We start from the raw sequence: 7,857 nt of genomic DNA, 5'->3' as shown, positions 1-7,857 counted from the left end.
AAATATGGGAAAAAAAAAACATCTGATCGTTTCTTTCTTGCTTTCTTTATGTGCTTTTGTACACATAAAACATTCATAAAGCATATTTCAATTTCTGTGTCATTCACAGGCTGCAACATGTTGTTCCTGTTTATGTAAAGACGTATCTGCACCTGTGTGTCAGGAGCACTTCTATCATGGCAAACATGTTTTGATGTGGATGGGCTTCCTTGTATTTGTCTTTCCTCTTTATTCATAGAATTTCTCACACTACTGAGATCGGAAAATTCACAGCTCCGTTTTGTTGTGTATGAAGCTTCTGTTTATTCCTAGTACTGTACATCTGAGGTCTTCTTGTCATGTAGTGATTTGCATTCAGGTATTGACAACAAAGTGCTCGCGACAAAAGCTTATGTCAGCTCAGTGATGTAGTGAGTCAACAGATAGAAAGTTTCACAAGAATCTCCTCATCCCAAGGGACTGTCACAAGCTGCATTTCAGTGTTTTCATCTAAATAAAGAATGAATCTGAATTCTCAATCTCGACATCAAACATGAAGTGCTATCCTCTGCAAACACTGTAGATGCTATACAACACCGTCACAGAGAAACTAGCAGAAAAGTGGTTATGTCTGATCTTATAGTGTGAATTTGGAGGTTAGACACTAGAGGCCAGCAGAGCTTTTGCACCGTAGCGCTCAGTATATTGAGACAAATTTAAAGTCACCCTCCGTTCAGTCCTTCGCTCATTATTGCTTCACTTGGATGTTTGACCTTCACTGTGCAGAATGATGTACGTGCAGAGACTAGAGGTGTGTTTTCATATTTAGCTGCTGGAGAGAGAAAGTTTCTGTGCTCACCTTAAATCTGAGTTCAAAGCATGCATAGCAGCAAGATTTTCTGACATGACAACTAAAGTGGAAGCCATCCTTGCTCTAATACGCAGGGATGTAGGAACCACAAACTTCCACATGATGCAAAGCAAAAATAGTCTTTTCAGTCAAATAGGAAACATCTTGAACTTAGTATTTTAATGTTTGAAATGAAACAGGATTTTATTTTTTGGGAGACGTGCTCTAAAGAATTTAGCAGTTTATTGTTTTTTTCTGTTTGTGCACCAGTCAAATAACATGTATTAAAAGTGGAGTAAGCCATTTTAATCCAATGCATTTTCTGTTCACAGTTATCTGTGTGCATTGCAGAAAAACTATGCAGCCTTAGCTCTGTCAATCCGGGAAAAAAACACAAATACAAAGTATGTGCACAGCTCTATGACAGCGTTAAGACTCTCCACATTTTTTCTGGAGGATAGGGTGAATTCTGAGGATTTTTGAAACAGCACTCCCCCTTATTGTTTGCAGTAGATGGTCTCTGTGCAGCAGCAGCTTGTAGAGCAGGTGTGATAGCAATTGCTTCTCTCTTCCTTGCTTCCAAGAGGAAATGTCAAGTTTCAGCATCATGGGGCTTTGGTTCTTCACTCATGGACACAGACCAAGACTCCCATCCTCCACTAATGTAATATGAAGACTATGCTCCGGGCTAACTCTACCTACTTTTTTACTCTGCATTTTGGATGCTGTGCTTTCTGAAGAATGGCTTATTGCACCAAGCAAAGAGCCCTAAGTCAGACAGTACATTATTTCCTCCATCCATTCATCCATTTTCTCCCGCTTATCCAGGACAAGCAGGACAATCAAGACATCTCTTCCTCAGCAATGATTTCTAGCTCCTCCTGTGGGATCTCAAGGCGGTCTCAGGCCAAATGAGATATATAATCCCTCCAATGGGTTTTCAGTGTCCTCTTTGCTGGATTTGCCTGGGAAACATCCAAATGAAGACACCCAGGAGGCATTAACAACAGATGCTCAAACCACCTCAGTTGGCTTCTTTTCACACAAAGGAGCAGCGCTTACAAGCTGTCTGCCACCAGAAAAAGGACACTTATTTTGCCGCTTATAACCACAATCTAATTCTTTTGTTCACTACCCAGCACTCACGACCATAACAACAACAATAATAATAACAACAATAGTAGGGTTGGATTGTCAACTCAGATCACCTTCAGCTCAACTCTCTTTTCACCCCAACAGTTCAGTATGACGCCCACATCATTGCTTCCATAGCACTCATCCATCTCACACTCCCTTTTCCCTTTACTCTTGAACAAGATCCTGGGATACTGAAATTCCTTCATTTGGGGCAGCAACACACCCCCAACCCTTCACCACATTCTGGCAGGGAACCACGGCCTCAGACTTGCAGGTGCAGACTTTCATTTCGGTCGCTTCCCACTCGGCTGCAAAACCTCCTTTGACGCTTACAGTCCAATGAAGCCAACAGCACCATCATCTGCAAAAAAACAAAGCTCTGAGGTCCCCAAGCCAGACACCATCTTTACCGTAGGTGCACCTTTAGATCCTGTCCATGAATATCACAAACACAACTCTCCACTTGGCTTGTAGCAATGGCCTCAGTAGCCCTGTACTCCAGCTTTTTCTGACTGCATGTAAAACTGGATTTCATTGATGTCTTTTCAGGCTACTGATGGAGAAGCTCCTTATTCAGGTTTGCAGATGCAGCATCTAATCTGTAAGTATAGTGTTTTGGGGTCCATGTGTCCATGACTTATCTCCAGATTGATCATGATTTATTTTATTTGTGACGTTTTGTCCTCAACATCAAAGTTTTACTTGGATGCATCTCAGTAGAACTCTTTTTATACAGAGCCTTACACTGTGGCATTCAAATTCTGCAAATAGATAAAATGTCAGACCAACGATAAACTGAAGAGTCATGCAGACGGATCCGACCAGAAAGAAAAAAGAAGGGTAAATAATAACTGTCTTCCTGCTATCCAACATAGCATGAGCATCAACAACCTCCACATTTTTTCTCTGGCACTGATATCTGTGTCTGTTTGCAGAGATCTGTTTCCCCTCCTTTTACTGCTATCAGCTGCCGGTGTTGACAGTCTCTCTGAAACCTGATGCTCCTCCACAGATCTGGCTTTGTTGTCGGTGCAGCGCTGAGCTCCTGGCTGCACCTGCGGCTGTTTGCTCAGCATCTTCTCCTGGACAGAAGGTTCAGGATCAGTGGGGGAGAAACAGAGGAAACCCATTTACTGCTGAACACAGGTGAAGGTAAAACCGTTTGGATGGGACTAGGCAGAGAAAAACACAGGTACAACTACAGATTTATTGTAGTTTGCTGGTAATTCTGAACAACCTACAGACTGTACATTGCATTGTTAAACTGATAAGTTTCTAGTTTCAGTAAGTAAATGACTCCACTTACAGATTCAACTTTGCAGAACAGTCTTTAGTTTCTGCCAGCCAGGAGCCCTTTGCCCACTTGGTGGCACAGTAGTTCCACAGCTTTAAACTAAACCTCCTCTGCTCAGCTGGAATCACATTTCAGACAAAAACAAGAAAGCCAGCAGAGCTCCACATCAAGGCTACAGCTCTTGATTTCTCAGAAATACCCAAAAGACAAACCGGATTAGTACACATTTGGAAAAGTTTATGTGAATGAAGCTCACTTATAATTGGTGAAATTAAGCCCCGTTTTACAGGGCTGGATCCATAACAGAGCTCAGAGATTGAGGGGAAGAAAGTGTGTGTGTGTCAAAAGCTCACCTACTGTATCCTCTGTGAATAATGCAATTTATAGAATTTGGCAGGGGGGATCAGAATATATGTCTGAAATTTATAGCACAAAGCCCGAGAGGGTGAAGGGCTTTTAATGGAAACAGAAATTAATTGCATTAAATCCATCTGTGGTGAATGGTATGCAGAACATTTAGAGATTAGGGAGTTTTTGCACATTCCAGACAGGAACTTTCAATTTTGGTGAAACAGTAATTGACACAAATGGGTCTTGAATGCGACGCTACGTTGAAAATGGCGGCAGACCGATTAATCGGGCTTATTTAATGCCAGTTTGAGAGAGTCAGCCAATTACAGACTGCATCGGGTAATAAGGGCGGCCCACACTGGTTACTGGGGTCTGACTTTCTAGTGCAGCTAATGGGTTGATTTCCAGAGTGCAGAGCTGCACACCCATGTCAGTCAGCCTGTGAACAGACTACATTGACTGCAAATATCATTATCACTCAAGGAGAAGGAGAAAAAAAACTAATGTGGCACAATGAGCAGGACTGAAAAGGAGAAGCAGCGGGGAGGCTGATGCCTCTGATAAGACGGCCATGTAGCAGTACATGAGAACTCACATACAATATAAGAAGAGTTTTATGTAACCTGATTAACCCTCATGTCGTCCTGCGGGACCCATCTTAAAGTTTGAAAATGTGGAAAAAAAAATATATTTTCACAGTGAAACTTCTGATGTCCACATTTTCAACATTTTTGGGAAATCTCTGAAAATTTTTGGGTGGAAAAAAAGGAATGTTAAAAATGTTTCTTAAGGACATTCACAAAAAAATCAACCAAAATCCAGCAAATTTCGCTGGATTTTGTCTATTTTTATGTGAATGTTCTTAAAGAAAATATTAGCAGTCTTACTGATATATATGGAATCACTTTAGATATTTTTAGGATTTTTTGGAGGATTTTTATTCATTTTTTTTAGTTTTTAAATTTTTATTTCTTGCCAAATTTGGGGATTTAAAAAAAAACTTTTACGGGAAACTTTTAAGGAATTTTTGGAATTTTCTTCCTGAAGATTTTGCTAATTTTTTATAAATTTGGGGAATTTTTTTGCTGAATTTTTGGATTTTTTCAGACAAGGGAACAATATTTTTTGGTGCCCGTAAATGAGGACAACAGGAGGGTTAAAGCACGGCTTATGTCAAAAGTTTCCTTGTTCTTTTCAGGACATTTTTCTAGTTGAGAAATCACACTGTATCCATCCATCCAAAGTTTCTGTTGCAGTCTCTGCGAGCAGGTACTGGGCAATAGTGGAAAGGAAAAAAATCCTCCGGCAGAACCAAGCTCAGGGAGGACATCCACCTGCCTCGACTGTTTGGGGTGAGGGTGCTTTGTGTTTTCTTTCTTTTTCCTGCAGGTTCTAAGTTAGTTTTGTCTTGTTCAGGAGTTTTTGCTTTCGAAGCTCTTCAAAGTAGGTTTCATCCCTACACTCCTTAAGAGTCTGAACAAGAGCTCCAGCTAAAACTATAGCTAAACCTAAATGATGCACACTTTAACTAATAGCAACGTGTACAAGCACATTCTTGATCCATATTCTCTGGTTGGTCAAAAGTGGTTGGTTACATCTGGTGATGATGCTGGTAAAATACATCTGTACTGAAGCAACAGTTGCAGAGAAATGGTTTTGCAAAAGAGTTTGGCCAGAAAAATAGCAGATTTAATTTGAGTTCTATGGCTTTATTAACAGTCCCTAAATGGGCTTTACTAGTAGTTGTGTGGTTGTGTGGCAAGACTTTTGTCTATAGTGGCCATGGGCACACTTTAGTCAAGGGTGAGCTGAAGATAACATGTTAGGTCTAAAATCAGAAGGGAACTGTTCAAAACATGCTGTAAAAAAAAGAAAAAAAGAAAAAGGAAGCAATATCTGGTAGCAAAGGCGCTAGAAAAAATATGAAATTCTGTAATGTTCAAAAACTCAAATAATAATATTTTAAGTGGATTTAAACACAATAAAAAAGTATCATTTTACAAGGTTAAATATTGAAAAGCAACTAATTCCTGTAAAAATAACAAATTTTGATGAGGACACTGAGATATTTTTTCTAATAGAGATATAAATGAATTCTTTTTGCTTTTGTTCAGTAATTTAACAAAAAAAAAAACAGAGAGAGACAAATAAAGGGTTTGATTTTTCTTTTGATTTCCTGTGGCGATTTATTTAGTCGATCTATTTAAGCAAACAGCAACAGTGTTTAATAAATGTTCATTTGAGCTCAGTAATTTGGGGTCTCATTTGTTAGTACTATTAAATTATCGGATGTAACAGAAAGCCCAACGACAACATGACATTGGCATCATAACTCACGTGTTGACCACTAGTTGAAAAAACAGTCAGCCTGATTTCCATACAAGTGCTCACCTGTTATATGGTTGCGTTTTTCCTGCTTTCTTCATGTTTCCACATCCTCAGCACAAAAAAAAGCGCATTCCAAGCATTTCACAAGATGGCAGTAAAATTAGTAAGGAGTCACAGAACAGTAGTGAGCTCTGGGAGGACATGTGGAGGGGCAATGGGGAGGAAAAAAGGAGCTGGATGGAGAGTTGTACTTGTAGCAGCAGCAGCAGCAGCAGCAGCAGCAGCAGCCTGCTGTGGAGCCTCTTGCAGAGCAGTGAGGCTTAAATCAGTGGAGCAAAGGATGAGGTGGAAAAATGGAGGGAAGGACTGAGGGGATGAAAAAAGTGAGGAATACATAACAAATCTAAAGTGACACAACCAGACATGCTATGGCTCGCCTCAGCATAACACACTGATATCTGCCTCCTTTTTATGCCATCTGTTTGTTGCCATATTATTTTGCTTCTCTGTTTGCTTACTTTCTTCTCTTGGACCACCACCCATCTCCTTTTTCTTTCCTTTTCTACCTGATTTTCTTGAATGCAAGCATTTCTTCTGATCCTCCAGCTTGTTGGTGGCACTGCTTCCCTCACCCACATCCCTCCCTTCCTCCTGCAGACCCCCCCCACCCCCGGTCTACCTCTTCTGTCTTTCTAATAATAGCCATAATGTGTTATGAGTATGTCTTGCTCGCAGCAGCTCTGCATTCGCCTCTCCCCCATTATTTCTCTCCTGCCGCTGGTCAAACTGTCTTTCTCGCCTTCCCCTCTTTTCCTCTCCATATGCTCTTTGTCTTAGCACTTGGTGTCATCTCAGCCCTTCATTTCCTTCACCCCTTCTGTTTTCTGTATGCAGCACAGACACACACTGAACATGCGATCTTTCCTCTTCACCCCTCCCACTCTTTGGCGTCTTTTCACTCTTTTTCATCCTCGTTCTTCTTCTCTGTTTTCTCTCCTGCTTGCGTAGGCTGGCTCTTTTAGCTCTACGAGTATGTGGTCCTCAACTCCCCACCGAACCTCGATCACTCCTTTTTCTTCCTGTCTCCTGCACACCTTCCCTTCTGGTCCCTCCCTCCTCCCTTTTCTTGTGTTTTTCTGCAGGAGTGTGTACTATGCAGGCTGTCTGACTCTACCCCTGTTTTCCACCCTTGTTCTTACCGTGTCTGCAAACTCTGCAAGCCTGCCTCATTATATTCCTGCATGTGCTGTATTTGTGTCCATGCATGTATCTGCTGATGTGTGCATGTCTGCTAACTCTCACACAGCAAACACAAACACGCACACACAAATGCGAGACGCACAGATGAAGGCAGAGACATTTTCTGGTTAAATTCTCAGTGTTACCCAGTGATCCTCATTACTGCACCCAGGTAGAATGTGAAAAAACAGAGCAGAGCGGGAACAAACGGGAAGGGAGGGTGGATGTCTTCCTTTTCACACAATTAGACAGGCATGCAGACAGACAGATGGGCTCTCAGACAGACACAGACGCGCTGTGACAAACACGACAAACTGAAGCACCAAAATAAAGTGAGACGGGAACTGATGCTGCTGCTTGAGAAACAAGCTCACATGTTTAAAGGTTTCACTCGTTAAAGTCGTTTTGTTGCTGCAGGTTGTGAGGCTGGGACCTGACACCTAGCAATTATTTACTGTTGAGACATTTTTTAAAAACATGTTAGGAAATGTTGCTTCCTGACATCTTGGAGATTCAGGCCAAACACCAGTTTAGCAGACTGTGCTGCAGAAATGTGCACAGACATTCAGAGAGCAGCCTGCTACCTTCTTTCTGGAACTTTGACATTAAATTGTAACATGAAAGAGGCAAAACTTCATAAATTTTAGTCAGCTTGCAGGCATTCTCAGATTGGTTCATG

This window comes from Amphiprion ocellaris, chromosome 23 (genome assembly GCF_022539595.1).
Source record: "Amphiprion ocellaris isolate individual 3 ecotype Okinawa chromosome 23, ASM2253959v1, whole genome shotgun sequence".
Lineage (NCBI taxonomy): Eukaryota > Metazoa > Chordata > Actinopteri > Pomacentridae > Amphiprion > Amphiprion ocellaris.
The sequence above is the reverse complement of the archived record's forward strand: the minus strand, read 5'-3'. Positions refer to the sequence as shown.